At 50.4% G+C, this 16,779-nt stretch overlaps 1 long non-coding RNA gene across 1 annotated transcript in view; it reads left to right on the forward strand.

The window, feature by feature from the left end:
- The first annotated feature begins 625 nt into the window (after positions 1 to 625).
- Positions 626 to 16,779, forward strand: part of LOC128844601 (uncharacterized) — a 76,366-nt gene continuing 60,212 nt past the window's right edge. The window contains exon 1 of the long non-coding RNA XR_008446508.1: positions 626 to 870. This is a non-coding gene — a long non-coding RNA (uncharacterized LOC128844601). The remainder of the gene's footprint in view (positions 871 to 16,779) is intronic.

The raw sequence follows: 16,779 nt of genomic DNA on the forward strand, positions 1-16,779 counted from the left end.
AGGGGGCAGCGTACCCCCACTCCCCAGGAGAGGCGCCTTGGCAAGAGGCAATGGGGGTCTAGTGCGCTGGAGGGCTCAGCTGAGTCCGCCCCACTTTTCACACCAGCCAGTGATCCTGAATCAGGTGGAGATGGGAGGGTGGGGAGAGAAGGTGGAAATCGTCCCGGGTGGTGGGGGTGAAGGTCTCCCCCAGTAGAAGCTGCGTTGGGAGAAGGGCCGGTGTTCTCCACACCATGACTTTGGGGGTGAGTGTCTCTCAATGCTGTAGCCTTACACGCTGCCAGGGGGCTGTGAGCCAGCATGACTCTCCCCCCCCCCCCCTGCACAGGCAGACAGAGCACCCGCAGGTGCCCTGGTCCCAGCGAGGTTCTCAGGCTCAGGCTTCTCAGACAAAGTCCCAAGTTCAAGTCCGCGCTGACGGGCTTTTGCCATGGGATTCTCAGCTCCTTTCCATCCCCGCCTTTTGTTCGCCTCTGACAATTGCTCTTTATTCCCCCCCTCCACACACCCCCGCCTTTCTGTACTTGGCACCGTTTAGCAGACTGACTGCAAACTTAACAACCCTGGTTCTTGGTATAAGCACTCAAATTACCCTTCTTTCTACATATATACATTTCCCCGGGAGTGCGCATCTCCCTGCTGCAAGGGCTCGGGGGTGCCAGTCCCGTCCCCTAGTGCACGACACAGGGGCCCTTCACGCGGGAACTCAGGGGCTTGCTCTCAAAGTTAAGCTTCCAAAGCACCTAGAGACAACTTGCTGCTGAAGTCTGTAAGACACTGGGCTAGCAGGAGAGACTAAGCATGAAAAGATTCAGCAGCGCTTCTCTCTGGGGCTTCCCCAAGCCAAGGCAGACCCGGGACTGCGCTCAGGTAAGAAGAACTTTGCATTTACTTTTCTTTTATTATTATTTTTTGATGCCACACTTTCCGAGCTGCAGCCTGGCTTAGCGATGACAGGTTTGCACTTTACGGTCTCTGGAGCTATTTCTGGGGGGGGGGGTCCCCTCCCCCTTAAGCGGCAGGCAATGCATCCGTTTTGCATAAATCAAAAGTCACTGGCGGTTGCTATTTGGTTAAGTGTCACACTTTGACCCGGGACCAACTCACGGAGCAGGGGCTCGCGAGTTGATGCTCTAATAATGAAGTGTCTTGGTGACACAATGGCCGCGGCTACAAAACAAGTTCTCACCCCTTGGGTTCAGCCAGTCACCTTACAAGAGGCTGGTGTGACCGCGCCACTCCTGACGGGTCCGGGGCAGCTAGCCACTTCCTCTGGCTGCGTCCAGGGGAAGGGAGAGCGGGGCAGGAGAGCAGGCGGGACACACGTTAGGGGCGGCACACGACGCCTCTGGCTGCAAACTGTAGCCGGGTCCTTGCAATTCCGAGCGCTCCGTAGCAAGTGCACGTGGCAATCTCGGGTTTCCAGGGCGCTTGGTGCTCTCCGGCTCTCAGCCCTACCCCTGCGTACTTAGAGCTGGTAGAGCAAACAGAGACTTTCGGCTACTTCTGCCTCCCCATCAGAAGCCCCCTGGTTAGGAGGTGACCACCCCCTGCAGCAGCCACAGCTGTCCGGACTGTACTGGGGATGGGGACATATGCGCAGCCAGCGAGGGGAAAGAGAGCTCGTTTAAGCAAAGACCGGTGCCCGTTGGAAGGCGGCGGGGTTACCCGGGGGGGCTGGGGGAGCCCAGCGCAGCCTTAGCCTTGGTGCAAGCCCCCCTGGACGTGTCAGTGAGTGGCGTTCTCTAAACCCCCTTTGCTTAGACAAACCCGACTCTCCCCGCTGAGCGACCCGAGCCTGGGGCGGGGGAGGGACGCAGGAAGAAGGCGATCTGCGGAGGTTCTGCGCGCCCTCCTCCTCCACCGCAAACAAGCCGGTGGCTTTACAGACACTTGTCAAAGTCGGGAGCGGCTTCAGTTTCAATCGCAGCCGCGCAGCCCCCCGGAGAACCGAACCAGGACAGACCCCGGGGGGCGAGACGCCGGTGCACACTAGAGTTCAAAGCGCACCTGCGTTTTCTGTGATCCAGAGTGAAACCAGCGTCTCTGCAGCCGGAGGCTGCTTGTCTGGTTTAAATATTGGTACACGGTTGTTTGGCGAGCTAGACAGTCCTGGCGAGTGGTGGTAGATCGTTATCGGCCTATGACACCGAGGCGCATACACCACAGACGGTTTGCTTACTGCTCTAAAGCGAATACGTCCTTTTCAATACAAAGATTCCCCATAACACCGCCAGCAGCCCGTCAGAAGCAGACCAACCCGAGGCCGCATATTGGAAGCTAAAGGCAGGGTCGCTCTTTTGGCCATGTAGCCCCCTGTCCCACGCCAGTCCCACGGAAGTCAGACGGCTGCTCCCGGACGCCGGGGACAGCTCTGGGTTGCAAGGTTCCTGCTGACTCAGCTGACACCCGCATCGGCCAGAAGCTCTGACCGCCGGGAGTCCAGCTGAGAACAGCGCAGTAAGGGTTGCGCAGTAGTCACGTGACTGTCACCTGCAAAAACTGGGGAGCAGAGGGGGCCCCCGATCAGCCCAACGTTTTTACCCCCCCCTCCTCTTGCGTCCCCCCCCCTTCCTGCTGACAAGAAGAAACGCCTAGCCTGGGCCTTGCTCGTTCTGTATTGGTGCCTGTGGGCGATGCACGTGAGATCAGCCTGACAACTGGAAAGTAAACCCAGACCTGTTCGTGGCGTTGCTGAAAACGCGCTGCAAAAGCTGGCTTCGGCTCGCTGCTGCTGCGGTTGGGTGTCACAGCACGGCAGGGTTCATGTAAAGCGCGCCCTGCATATGCTCTGGCCGTATTAAGGGGGAGGGAACTACATATCCACATACACAAACATATACACACCAGGGACATCTACCCAGACAAATGCACACTCACAACTACCCTTACATAGACACACACCCCCCAACACGCTGACATCGAGCTAGAGATGACATTTCACTATTCCAGCCTACACTGGACTAACAGAGTCTCCCAGGTGTCCAGCGACCCGTGAACACTCACCAACAGCTTATCTGTCTTGAGATGAGACTATTTGCTACTAGAATGGACTTTGGGGCAGGGAGGGTACGTGGAATAGGGAGAAGGAACAGGTGCATTTGCAAACCGACTAATTCTCACTTTATATCATACTAAATAGCGAACAGGCAAGATGGGGTTCTGGTGGGTGGCTAAAGCTATTAGAAACCCTGCATGAATGGAGGAATCTCAGCCTTCTGTAATGCCCCCCCCCCCTTACCTCTATGGAACCTTGCACTTCGGCTCTGCAATTCTAGTGTCTTTCTAGCTCCTTTCCTTCATCTCGTTTATTTGTTTTTAAAATCCCAATGAGCAACTTCAACACAAAAACAATCTAAGGTGAGCTTTATGAGAGGTGGCATTTGATTGGCTGGCACAGATGATGTCTGGTGAGCACTTAAACAACCTGATCAGTAAAAATCCTATAGACCGATCAATACAGCTGGATTTTTTTCCCCATTCGCCTCCCTAATATTCTAGGAGCTTTAAAAAAAATAGAGACGCTTCAGGAAATAGAGAAGTCACAAAAACACTGCAAATAAAGATAAACCAGTAAATAGGAGCAGCTGTTAAGAATAAAGAAAAAAGGACTGAGTGGGGCAGAGGAAAAGGAGACAGATCACGAGGAAGTGGCAGGACTTGAATTACTGGCTTCGAGAGAATTGCAGACTCCAAAATAACCCCAGATTGGGAATAAAAATCGATTGTAATCTGTTTTGAAATTGGTCTGTTTCCTGAAACACCTAACCAAAAAAATTCATCGGGGGTGTAGCGATGGCCTCTGGCCATGTTCCTGGAAGTATCTGGATGTGCAGTATGTTGGTAAAACAAGTATAACCCCAGTTCTGGGCGATTTAAACCGATATCCGCATGTTTCCGGGGGCATTATGTGTACCATATAGTCACATTTTTAGGGGGACTATTTCAGGAGAGGCATTATACTGGACAGTACAGTCACATTTCTGCGGGATTATATTGTACAATGTCCCCACATTTCTGGGATATTATTACGTACAACATTCCCACCTTTGCAGTGGGAATCCATCTGCACAGTCAATTCGTCTTTCAGGAATTCTATTGTACAATATTCCCACGTTTCTGGGGGGCGGGGGAAGGTACACGTGGTGTAGTCCCATATTTCTGGGGTGGAGTATTCTGTGCTAACTAGCCACATTTCTCGGGATTTCTAAATGCGCGATTCCCACATTTCTAGGGGTATGGGTTATCCTGTAGAGTGTTCCCACATTTCTAGGGGTATGGGTTATCCTGTACAGTGTTCCGACATTTCTAGAAGGATTGATCTGTAGAGAGATTGTACAGCCAGCCCTACAGTTCTGGACAAAGGTTTCAGGTACCGTATTCACACACTTCAGAGAGGGAAATGGGGGGAGGGGTTAATGGGTACAATACATCCCCATTTCTGGGGGTGCGGTTGTATACTTATACCAACGCTTCGGGGGGAGCGCTATATACTACTGACCCAGCACACATCTGCTGTAAGCGAAGGGTTTGGCATGTGTCTATGCACGCTCCTCTTTAACAGTGACTTTTTTTTTAAATGTTCCCAAAGCGATGAATGAGTGGGACGCACGTAGGTCAGCATGGCACCCATCATCTAGCTCCCAGAGCCTGGGATATTAATTACAGCCTGTTCTAATTAAAGTGGGGGGCTGGACTGTCAGCCATGGTACCCGAATTCCTCCCTCTCCCGCGGAAAAGTCCTTTACCGTCTTAGTGCTCATAGTGCAATGGAGAGACAGGAATTCAGTGTAATGTCTCACCCCAATCGATGAAACGAGATGCCATTTAGAACTCCAGTGTGTTTATTAGCCCGCTCCCTAGATAGATGGATCGATTCCTCTCTCATTCCCCTATGCATGGCTGCTGTGGTCTAGCCATTCCCAATGCAGCCGTCTTTTGTTGCACTCTGAGCTGTGACTAAGGATTGAAACCTCAGCAGAAAGACACGGTAGTGGTCGCGCTTCCTAAACATAGCAAAGAGCATCTCAGCCCACCCCCGTTCTGTCTTTATAAACCCCTCATTCTGAAAAAAAAACAACAACAAGGTATGGCATGGCTGGGATCTTTACTGTCTCCCAACGCCCTTTTAAGTATTGAATGAGCAAAGCGATGGGGCTATTTTCGAAGGGTTTCCTTCTAAAAGTTCAACGTCTGTTTTGCTCTTTAAAAACAAACCAAACCCCGGTAGAAGCTTCCCCAAACTTCTGACCTCCTTATGCAGGGATGTTAAGGACATGGCTGTAATTTACTTATGGGATCGCAGGTCTTTTCCATGGTAACACCGCAGGAGAAAGGAATGAGGAGATTCTAAGGGTTATTTATTTTCTTGGCACGCCTGCATTTAAAACAATCTTCAAAATACAGAGCATCTAGACGCCAATCACTTGAAATAAACGGTTTCGAAAAATAAATGAATGATGCCGCTTTGAGACCACCACGATGGAAAAGGATAAAAGACCGAACTTCATCCAACTCAGGGACACACTGGTCACGAATTCCTCCGTTCTCAGCGCTCCCGTGTCTGCCCCATGCACAAGGTTGGGTGAGGGTGGGAAGAGACTCCAGTAGAAACTACAAATCATCCTGCACTCCCTTCTCTGGCAAGGATTGGGGGGACGATGGAGAGAAGCCCTGATTGGCCGCTTTAATACAAACTCCTGTGCTGGGTTTTAGGGGGAGGGAGCTGCACCCTGTAGACAACCAGCTCCTTCCCGTCAGATCAGGGATTTCTCTTAGCAGCTGAAGGCCGAGGCTGGGCTATGAGGGATGCTCCCTTCCCGTGGGGAGGTGCACACGTCTCCCCTCTCCTTCAACTGGCTGATGCCCCCCAACCGCATCCTGCACAGGGCGAGCAGAGCCCTTTCCCCTCCAAGGCAGCCATTTTGTAGCAGGTGCCTGCTGCGGTGCCAGGCACAGGGCTGCCGAATCAGAACACGCGCAAGGCAGCTCTGTCCTCCTCCCCCACCGCCACCCAGCCGTTCGAGCCCTGCCTCCTTCCCCATCGCTTACAGGGGGGGGCTCCTTTCTGTGCCACGTTGGGAAATATATTACCTCGCCCGCTTCCCTTGCCCATTGACAGAGATAAACATGCAAATGAGGCGATTTGCATGCTATTAACATACAGGCAGATGGGGGGAGGGGGTTGCCTGTGTGCGCAGTGCAGCATGTGTTAATGCAAAACACAAACACCAGCCATTGCTAAAGGAGATTGCAAGCGGCGCCTACAAGTTCCTGCGTCGCTTTCCTATTTTCCTCTGTATTTAGATCCGTATTTCCCCTAAAAAAAAAATCCCTTCCTTTCAAAGCGGAGTTGGAGGCAAACGTGACTGGAATGACATTACCGCGAGACCCTAGCACTCAGGTCCTGCACCCTGCAGACAAGGCGAGAACCCAGGGCTGGGAAATGCCAGGCTGGGGAAACTGGTTCAAATCGTACTCCACCCTCCCACCCAGATTACATCCTCCCTAACGAGCAATGAACACCCAGGGCACCCCCTCTCCCCTTAACCACCCCTCTACACACCCCGAAGCCACCCAATTCACCAGCACCCCGCGATCTGAGCCTTCCTAAAGACCCTTTAGCGAGGCACTGGCTTTTGAAGCCATTGTTTGCCAGAACCTGGGAGTGGATGACAGGGGACGGATCCCTGGATGATTTTCCTGTTCTGTTCTTTCCCTCTGGGGCACCTGGCTTTGGTTACAGAACTGGGCTAGATGGAACAATGGGTCTGACCCAGGAGGGTCGTTCTGAAAGAGGGTCACCCTGTGTTTCAGGCCCGACTGCCCTTTCCTTGCCCCTGGCTGCAGGGGAGCTGTAACTCTTCCCAGGCAGGGCACTCTGAGAGGAACCTGGCTTCCCTCCGTAAACACAACGAGGGGTTTCCTTTCATTCTCACCCTTATTTGTGTTATTGATTGAAGTGCTGCATCTTTCAGTAATAAGCCGTAATGTGCATTAATTGCACAATTAAAGATTTAGCTTGATAGGCCATTTAAACACCCTGGCTCCGCTGTCAATCAGGGGAAGAAAGCTTCTAATTGACACGACTCCTTCCCGGGGAATTGCTGGAGAGAAGCGTTCGCCACGATTTGTAATCTCGCTTGTCCTACCATAAACCCCCTAGTTCAGGCTCTTCTGGAGGTGACAATAACCGCATGCTGGGAGTTCACAGGGATTAAAACGTGGGGAAGAGGAAGCAGAGGATCCCTGCTAAGCTGATAGGGAGAGAGCTCTGGTAAAGGTTTAAAAGTCATCTTCTGGTTCAGAGGCAGGGCTATGACTTGATTCAAACCCCTTATTAGCAGAACCCTGGGCACTGTTCAGTCCACGTCACAGTTCGGGAAGGATGCACACGCGGCCCCACTGCACACACAAGCGGTACACAAGCACACTCAGGTGTTCTGCACTAACCGCACTCAATCCCAGGGCACCAACTCACCTCGCAACTAGTGCATCGACACACACACACGCGCCACCATTGCTGCACAAACGCTGGACCCACGAAATGACCCGCGCACACGCGACATACACGTGCGGGGCACACGAACCCACAAGTACGGGGGGAGCTAGAGCAGAAAATACAACTTATGGCTGGAGGGGAAAGCTCCCCTTGCCTCAAGTGCTTAGAGCACGAACTCCTGTCCTGCAACGACTCCAATGCAATGGGTTGAGGGGGTGGGGTGCAGGATTCCCCTCAAATGCTGTCAGATACCGTTGCTCAAATGGGGGAACCCCTCCCAATCCACATACGTATAAAGAATGCAACACTGGGAAGGGAGAAGCAAAATAAAGTTCTTTAAAGGATCCGGCGACAAAAGCCCACTGGAAATCTACCCAAACTCCCACAGGCCCTCTTCTTTCTCCCCACCATTTTCTCCAATCCCAGTTCTCCTCGAAAATGGAGAAAAGGGTCTTTAACTCCGGTGCCCAAGCGGGGCTTTCTCAGCAACCCTGTGAATAGGTGCAGATTGGGAGTGGGGCGTTTCGAATTTCTTCCTAATGAACAGGAACGCTTTTTCTGGTCTAAGACCTCCAGTTAAGTGGAATTGGCCCCTAATGAAGAACAAAGCGCTGATGTCTCTCTCTGTTCCCGGCGCTAACCTTCCATTAACACTCTCCCTTCTACACCGCTGCAGTCTTTGTGTTCCCTCTCGGCTGCACCTGCTCAGGCTTAAGTACCTTTGCAGGCAGAGGACACAGGCTATTTTAATAGCAACCGCCGAAGTACCTGCTCATGAATAAACACCAGCCCCCATTTAGACGGTACTTAGCGCTCATTGTGCTGGGAAATTGGCCCTTTTCTTAAAGTCCCTCCGAACCAATCCTCAAGATTCCCCTGTTCTATGTATCAAAAAGCAGCAGGTCTCCGTGTACACACACACTGTAGAGGCTTGTTGTAAAATAAACCCGCTTTTCTTCATGTAAGTGACTTCTTTAACGGCTGTAATAGGAGAGTCAGAAAGGGCAGCAGTCCCATGGTCGCTATTTATTTATCGGAATGTTATTAAAGCAGCCACCCTATGGCATAAGATCTACAACAAAAAGATCCTCTATTCTCCCTGTCTGTCCAGAGCTTGTCTGTGTCTTTCCCTATATACCCTTCCGTCTGCTCCTGCTCGCTGCCTTGCAGAAACATGTGTACATATAGACACACGCAGAGTACAGGACCTTTATCTCCCGCTTTAGCTGAAAACTTTGCAGCGAAGGTTCCCACGCGAAGTGGTCCAGTCCTGTTAGCCGGCCCCAGTTACACTGGGCAGCCTCGCTCGTTAGCTATAATTCCGCTGCCCCCTTCAGCCTCAGATTCGGTTTCTGAAGCAAGGAGGCTTTTGCTCTGAAAAAGAGACAGAGCCTTTAACTCCCAACTTCTTTTGCTTTGCCGCCTGGAAGAGCGGGCTTCAAAAGTACAGTGTGGGTGACAGCGTAACATAAAACGTGAAAGCAGTTCTGTAAACAAGGAACACCAGTATGAAGAGGTTTGCGGGGCATTATACATCGGGGATTTTATACTTTTCTGAGGATGGATTTGCAATTGACAATTATATATTGCATGTAAATGTCAACACTGTGTTGTGTAATATTCTTTGTTATTGTATATAGACTATTATGGGCAGTATACACACACATAGTCAATAGATCTACTCTCATGAATAAGGAGAGAAGGATATATAGTATATTAGGTGTATACAATACACAGTAAATATACCAAACTATATAGTTATCCTTGCATTTCTTTTCCCTAGACTTTTGTAGAAATATATTTAGTTTGGGTATGTGTTTCCACTGAAAATACAATCTGTCTTGGCTTCCACCAAGAAATAAAATTGTACAAGCCCCTCTCTGTGTTCCAGAAAAGAAAAGATTCAATAGGCGATTTATTTGTTTTTAAAAACAATCAAAAAAAAAAACCCAACCCTCACGTGTCCGTACCCTTTTACATATTTTGTCCAGGTGTCTGAAATACACGAAGCAACTTCCATAATGAATTCTTGCAACTGAAAATACTTTCCAGAAAGAGTGAATAGATTATTATTACTATTATAACTAATAATAATACGACCGCCTTCTAAGCAAATCAATATACAACTGGAAAATAGACCCAGGGATTTTTAAATGTAACTGAAATATAATTTTCACAAGATCAGGAAGCCCGTCAGAACAGCAAGTTGGGTAATAACCAGGGCTTCTGTCTTTTTAACAGACAAACTATTAGGTTAAACCTCCAGGCGAAGCATTCAGTAAAGGACAGTGCAGCGTTTTAGTGTGGAAACGTTCAGTAACGTGCAGGTTATGGGAATAAGATTGTTGTTGTTTTTAATTAAATCCTGTGAGAAAATTCGGTAAATACCAGACAGGCAGCAAAACGGATCCAGACACACCGACCTGTAGACAAATGCACAGTAACACATGGATAGAGAGTTAAACACAAACAAACACACAGCAAAGAGACACACGTTTGCAGGGCGCAGCCCGCCTCCAGACACACAATAGGACAGATCCTGCTCTCCTCACTCATGCAAAACTCCCATTGATTTCCGCATTTGACTGATTCAGCTGCAATGAAATCAGGATCGGCACCAGAAACACGTCCCTGGATTTGAGGGTAAACTCCATTTTTAAGGTCTTAAACAATTGTTATTAAAATAATATTACAAAGAAGGGAGTGTGGGGGGTAGACGTATAGTAATAAGACTCAGTTCAGTAAACTGGCGCCCGATCTGCTTAGTTGGGATTTTGGTTCAAATCTGATACCACAATCCGGTACTATCGATTTTCCATCATTCTCACCAACTGTTCTCATCTGAATCGTTTTCCTCTTAATTTTGTGAGGTTCAGATAAACAGTCGCCTCAGAATTAATAAAGCGAGGATGCTCCTTATTAACTGAACTGACTGATTGATTCGAAGTGTTATATAGCTCCTGCCTCACTAGGGTTTCTGCTAAGGCAGGTAGACTAGTCTTTGTAGCCCACCGAACTATCCCTGTCGCCCATGAAACTTTCTTATCAGGTTAACAATAGAGACACGATGATTATAGAGATGATAGAGACACAATAGAGACACAGTTCTCTAGTAGGCGGGCCGGGACAGGACGCAGTTGAGAGTATAATGAGAAAGCGAGATCCAAATTCACAGCGTCTCAGATCCGTCCCGAGATGCTTTCAGTTCCCCCAAACCAGGACATTACTACTGTGTCATGGCTGAGAGTTCACACCAGTTATGGATTTTTTCCCCCTTTGGGGGGAAAAGGATATAGAACATCATCTTGTATCTGCAGCAACCCTTCTTTCAAAAAATAATCCAGATTTTACTGATGAGATATAATCATATAATATATATGTATAATATTGGGGGAGGGGTTGGTAGCACTTCGCACTAAAGGTACATTTATAAATAGCTGATAACAATTACATGAATACACTAGTGATGATATTAGAGGCACGTTACAGATGCTTACAAGCAGATCGGTCGAATATGTTAAAGATGGTTTAAACCGAGCTAGTGGGCTCTACAACAAGTGCCTAACCGTTTATTAAAACAGCAACTAATAACTTGTTAACCCTTTATAAACTATTTATAAATACACCTATAAAATAACGTGCGACCGGATTTTTCTAGAGACAATTCCTTCGGGCTGACTGCCTACTACCTGCGTTTTCAGAGTTTTGCATTTATTAGCAGCGAATACCACGCCTGTAATTCTGCAGACACCGTGCTTCCATACACACTGTCCATCTATTTGCATGACACTGCAAGATAAAAGTCCTCATGCCTCAAATCCCCCAAATCCATCTCTCCAGCCATTCCTAAGAGCCTCTGATCCGAAAAGCCTCTACTAGGATTTTAACGAAAAGAATCTCAGGGACCCACCCCCACGGAACTTTTCGGAGCAATCGGCTACCAAAATGCCTTGGGATAAAGTACTGAAGTTTTGTTCTTGGGTTAAGTTACAGACTAAAGGGCAGGTAGGAAGGTTTAACGCAGCTCTAGTAACTATTTCTCAAACACATCCGGCTCCAACGGGATGCAGAAATATATAGTCGGAGTGGGATGTAATTATAAAAAGTCTTTCTTTCTTTCTTTCTTTCTTTCTTTCTTTCTTTCTTTCTGTCAGTTTCTCTACTTTATTAGCTATCTAGTAAAAAAATCATGTCTTTGTAATGCTGTATACTGAACAGGTATTTGATTACCAGTCTACTGAAAATACTGGACATCAGAAAGTCTCTCTCCCGAAAAGCCTGTGGGTTTCGCTTGCTCCAGCCCACACCAGACTCAATGGCCAGGGATCAAGGTCCTCCCACCTGTTGTAAAGGTAGATCATGAGTCCCCTCCCTGTGCCTCCTGCCTGCATACCCGGCTGTGATGAAGGGGGGAAATCCGCTCTCCATCTCTTCACATTCTAACTGGAGGGCGTAAGGAGCGGACTACAGCTCCGCATTCACCCTGTCTGGGATACACAGCACATTGTGCCTCTACCATTCAGCCGCGCCGAATACAAGCGCCTTTTCTTCCCTCCCTCCCCACCCTCACCAAAACACAATATTTTGATTTGCTCTTCAGCAGAGAGTTTTGTAGCGGGGGAAAGCAATGGAGACAAATACAGAGGGTCTCCTAAACAGCCCATTAAAACAGCTGCTCGCGTCACTTGCCAGGCTGGGAAGTTTTTGTCTCTTCTGCAAGTCCCCGTAGGTAGAGAGGAAAATGGAGGCGTGTGATGGAAGTGGATGGGCTGCCAAGCGCGCTGGGCTGGGTGGGCTTTTAGGGAACTGTGAGGAGTGAAGTAACCCAGAGGAAAACAGCAGGGCACGATAGTAAACTGCAAGGAGTTATTCTGGGGAGAAAAAGCAAGCAAGCAAGCGAGCCAGTCTGTAGCTGAGCGCTCACTAGGCTCCTCGCTGTGAGAAGTGGGGCTAAATAACCCATTGAGGGTCCTGACTTGAATCTCAGCTGTGTGTTTCTAAAGAAGAAAACATCCCCAGGAAAAGGGGGCTATAGGCTTCACGCTACTAGTCTGCCCTTTGCTGCCCGAGCACCCCCCACAACATAACCCTCCCCCGGCTCTGGGTACCGCCAGCTCCTTCCCTTGCTGCACTCTCTCGGGCCCGGGGCTGGGTGCGGGAAATACTGCCAGGCCCTTAGCTCTGCCTGACCAAGCTCCAGCCTTTGCCTTTGGTTTCCGTGCCGCTCCAAGGGTTCTCTGTCCTCCCCGACTCTAGCTCCCTCCTGCCAGGCCAATGTCAAGCCAGGAGGGTCCAGCCCCCGGGGATCGGGACTTGAATGCTAATGCGGCCGCCTTCTCCCTTCCCCAAAGCCATTCTGCCCGGGCTCCGCAGCTCCCCGCGGAAGGTGGGATTCTTTGGCTTCTCCGTGGCTTGTGGTTGAGCCGCAGATGTCTGGAGGGGCGACGAGACGGTGTGATCCACCCAGCCCCCCTTTGCCCCAGTCAGCTCTGGCAGCGGCACCAGCCCCATGCGCAGACAACGCTGGGCATCTCCGCATGGAACCTCCCTCGGCCATGTTTCCCTCTCGGGGTGGGGGTGATACCCCAGAGCGGGGGCGAAGAAGGTCCCCGCTCTTCCCTTTCCTTGTGTACAGAGAGGGGATCCCCGTCTAAAACTGGGGAAAGGAAGGAGCCGCTTCTCTTCCTGTCCAGGGTGCTGAAATAGGGTTCTCTGCGCACACACAGGCGAAAGGTCTCTCTGCCCGTCTCAGTGGGGGTCTAGTGTTCTAGACAGAAATCATACCTTGTCCTTCATAAAGGAGGCGTTTGAGTGACAAGGCTGTACAAGAAGAATATTGCTTTAATGAAGGCGTACCAGGCAAGTCTGGTACTAGCACTGATGTCTCAGTAACACTGTAACATCAGAAAGAATTAAAAAAAAACCCCTTCTTCAGGCTTCTCTGTATAAGCGCTTTCCTTTCTCCACACTGCCTGGGAAAGCAGGCCCTGGCTCTGCTGGGTAGCTTTTGTTTTAAAGACTGGATTTGTTGAAGTCTACAATATTATCGGTGCTAATAACTGTACACGAGAGAGCTGCGTGCACAGGAATTTGGGAAGGCTGCAAGCCGGCTGAGGCGATCCCCCAGATTTTTATATACATAAATGTCATTGTCAGTGAATTCAACATTAGACTTTTAGGGCGGAGGAGGTCAGCTTGGCAAGGAGACGCGCATGTGCTGAACAACAGAGCTAGCTAAGGGCAGGGGAGGGAGCTCAGTTTCAGGGGGTGGCTCTTTTACATCTATTGCTCTGCAGCCGCCTTGGGGCCTGTTTGCACCGAAACCATTTGCTTTCACACCTTCCCAGAAACAAGGACAACTAACCCCTGCATGTGCATTTCCTGAGAGGAAGTCTCCCCGCCCCCCAAAAAGGGACGCACCTTCAGGATATTTCAGTGGTCAGGGGGAGAGACGGTTTGAGGTGTGCGCTCCTTAGGCAGGTAGAATTATTGGTGGGAACGGGGCACCTCGCACCTTTTGTGTGTCCTGTCAAAACCAGAAGGGCGAGCGGAATCACCACCAGAAGAGAGAGGATAATAGAGTCAGCAGAGACACAACAAGGAGAAGGAGCGTTTCAAAAGGCGTCAGGAAAAATGCCACGGTTGTCCTCAGCCCATGTGTCCTTCGCTTCCAAGCTATCTCAGGCTAGCGCGGATGCAAGCAGCAAAATGGACACTAAGGTTACCCTCAAATGTTGCTCTTGTAAGTTTCGGGAGCAGGCCAACTATACAGGAGTTATTTGGAGATCAGGGCCACGGCTAGGAATCTTTTTTTTACTCCTGATTGTCCTTGAATTCATAGTTCAGATCATTCGCAGGTTCTGCTAACTGACCTGCTGGGTTAGATATAATTTTCAAACCGGAATATATATTAAATTAACCAAGATCATTCAAGTGGCTTTCAAAATACAGCTGCACGATTTCCCCTCTGCCAGGGTTCTTAACTAACTGGGAAACTAATTGCAATTCTACCCACTTTATTACAATGTTCCTAACGTGTAGGTTTGATAGTTGGCGTTTTAGCAGCTTTTAACTATCATCCATCGACTAGCATCCGAGAAGGAGCTCAACTATCTTTAGGCAGGTGCCAGATCCCTGCACAGACTTCGCGTTCTCTCACCCTCCATCTACAAAAAGGCACCAAATATTCCCCCCAAATTAGCTGAGAGACCAGGACGTCAGCAGTCATCGTTCAGCCAAATGGACCGTGTAGGAGGAATTTTAAAAGAGGACCACTGGCTTCTGAGAGACAATAGTGGGCAATGCGACCCTTCTATATTTCATCATAGGCACTGGGTTCTGCTGAATGGGATGACTCACATGTAGAGTCAAGTAATGAATTAACAGGGGGATTAAATAAGAGCTCAGGCAATAAATAGGGTAAGAAGCTAGAGATCGTGATATGTAAGAGTGCTTCCCAACACAGATAACATTACTGTACCCATTGCGCCTTCTGCCTCTGTCGCTCACCCACCCACCCCCCGTATGTTATTTAATGTACACTGAGAGCTCAGTGGATGACCTTCTAACCTCACCTGTATCTGCCTTTTATATGGTCTTCTTCTGGTGCTGTTTTTGTTTGGCCCTGCACGTGAACCAGCTACCCCCCCCCCCCGCAGCTCCTTCTTGCAAACCTTTCTCAACTAGCATTTCTAGACAGAGGGGTTCGCGTCCCGGACAGCAGGGTTCTTTTCGACCCCCCAAAGTTCTTCCGACAACACCAGGTAACTCGAGAGAAAGGGCGATTCTGTCCCTGACCTGCACGTGGATGTAGGATTCTTTCCAGGGCTGGTGCCAGATCATTTTCCAGGGCTACTGTCCCAGGGCAGACCCTTAAAGACCACAAGGCCTGGGACAGCCGGCAGAAATCGATTCTACCAGCTCCTTTGCATGCTTATAGCGCGGGGGGGACCACCCTTGCGTATTATAACTAAGCCATGGAATAGGCGTGAACAATCCGCGGTGTTTTCTCCTCCCAGCACAGCCAGGCTCGAATCCGCTCTCTCACGCGCGTCCAAGGGCTATTTACAACCAAACGCCCCGCTGACCGAGCTCAGCCCGTTCCTTCGCGGAGGAGGGCGCGAAGCGTGGACGGGGCCCGGGCATCAGCCCTTCCTCTCGGCAGGGATCGCTGGAGGGAGGAGGGGACACAGGCTCAGGGCTACTGGAACGAGCAGCGCCTGTAAACAGGCCGGCGGCGGCTGCCGGCCCCTGATTGCAGGTGTGGGGTCACGTGAGCCGAGTTGCTGACTTGTTTCAATGCGCGTCTTCTGCCCTGGTTTTCTGCCTGGCCCCAGCCGCTGAACAGCGGCCCCGGCTCTGCAGAAATTGTTGTGTGTCTGCAACAGTCGCTTCCCCCTCCACCTCCCCCAGGCCTTAGCCAACTGCTTTCTCGGCAAGGCGTGACTTCGTCTCCGAGGGACTCCTGCCCCCTGTGCAGCGCTGGGGCTGGGGGGGGGGGGGGTCTTTGTTTTGAAAATGGGTGGGAGCAGTCACAGTCCTCGCACCCCCCGAACAAAAAAGCCCAACACTCATTGCCTAGATCGGGGCGCGCGGGGGAGGGAGCTGTGTCAGGAAATATTTGTCAAGGGCTCGCGTGGTTTAAACGAGCTCTGTGCGGAGGAAACGCTCTGGAGGGGGAGCCGAGCGCAGCAGTATGCAAGCGTGGATTGGCCGCGCTCATCAGGCCGCTTCTTCACCCCAGCGCTGACTCACTGCTGAGAATAAACCGGGAGCAAGACAAGGAGTGGGGCTGTGTGCACGTGTGCTCGCGCTGTGTGCTGGGGGTGTGACGTGTCCGCGTTCCATCTGTGTGCTGGCGATGGGAGGCGTGTGCTGTGTGTGTGTGTGTGTGTGTGTGTGCTGGTGCCTGTGTCTCTGTGTTGTGTTTGCTCTCTGAGCCGTGTACGTGCTCTCCCTGTGTCGTTTGTTTCAACTGTGTGTGTGTGTGTGTGTGTGTGTGTGTGTGTGTGTGTGTGTGTACCCCTCCGTGTGCAGCGGGCTGTGGGCGCTCTCTGGGGGTGTGATGGGCTAGAGACGCTATGCGTGCTGGTGCCACCTGTCTGGGTGTGCAATGGCAAAGTGGTGGCCTAAAAAAAAAAAAGTTTCAGACCGTCCCCTGCTAACTTTGGAAAAGTTCAAGAAGTTGGCTGGCCTGATCCCTGCAGTACAACCCAGCCCAAACAGCAGCGTCTGGCTCAGAATATTTCAGGGGGTGGGGGGGGGGACTCCTCGGGTCA

This window comes from Malaclemys terrapin, chromosome 10 (assembly GCF_027887155.1).
Source record: "Malaclemys terrapin pileata isolate rMalTer1 chromosome 10, rMalTer1.hap1, whole genome shotgun sequence".
Taxonomy (NCBI): Eukaryota; Metazoa; Chordata; order Testudines; family Emydidae; genus Malaclemys; species Malaclemys terrapin.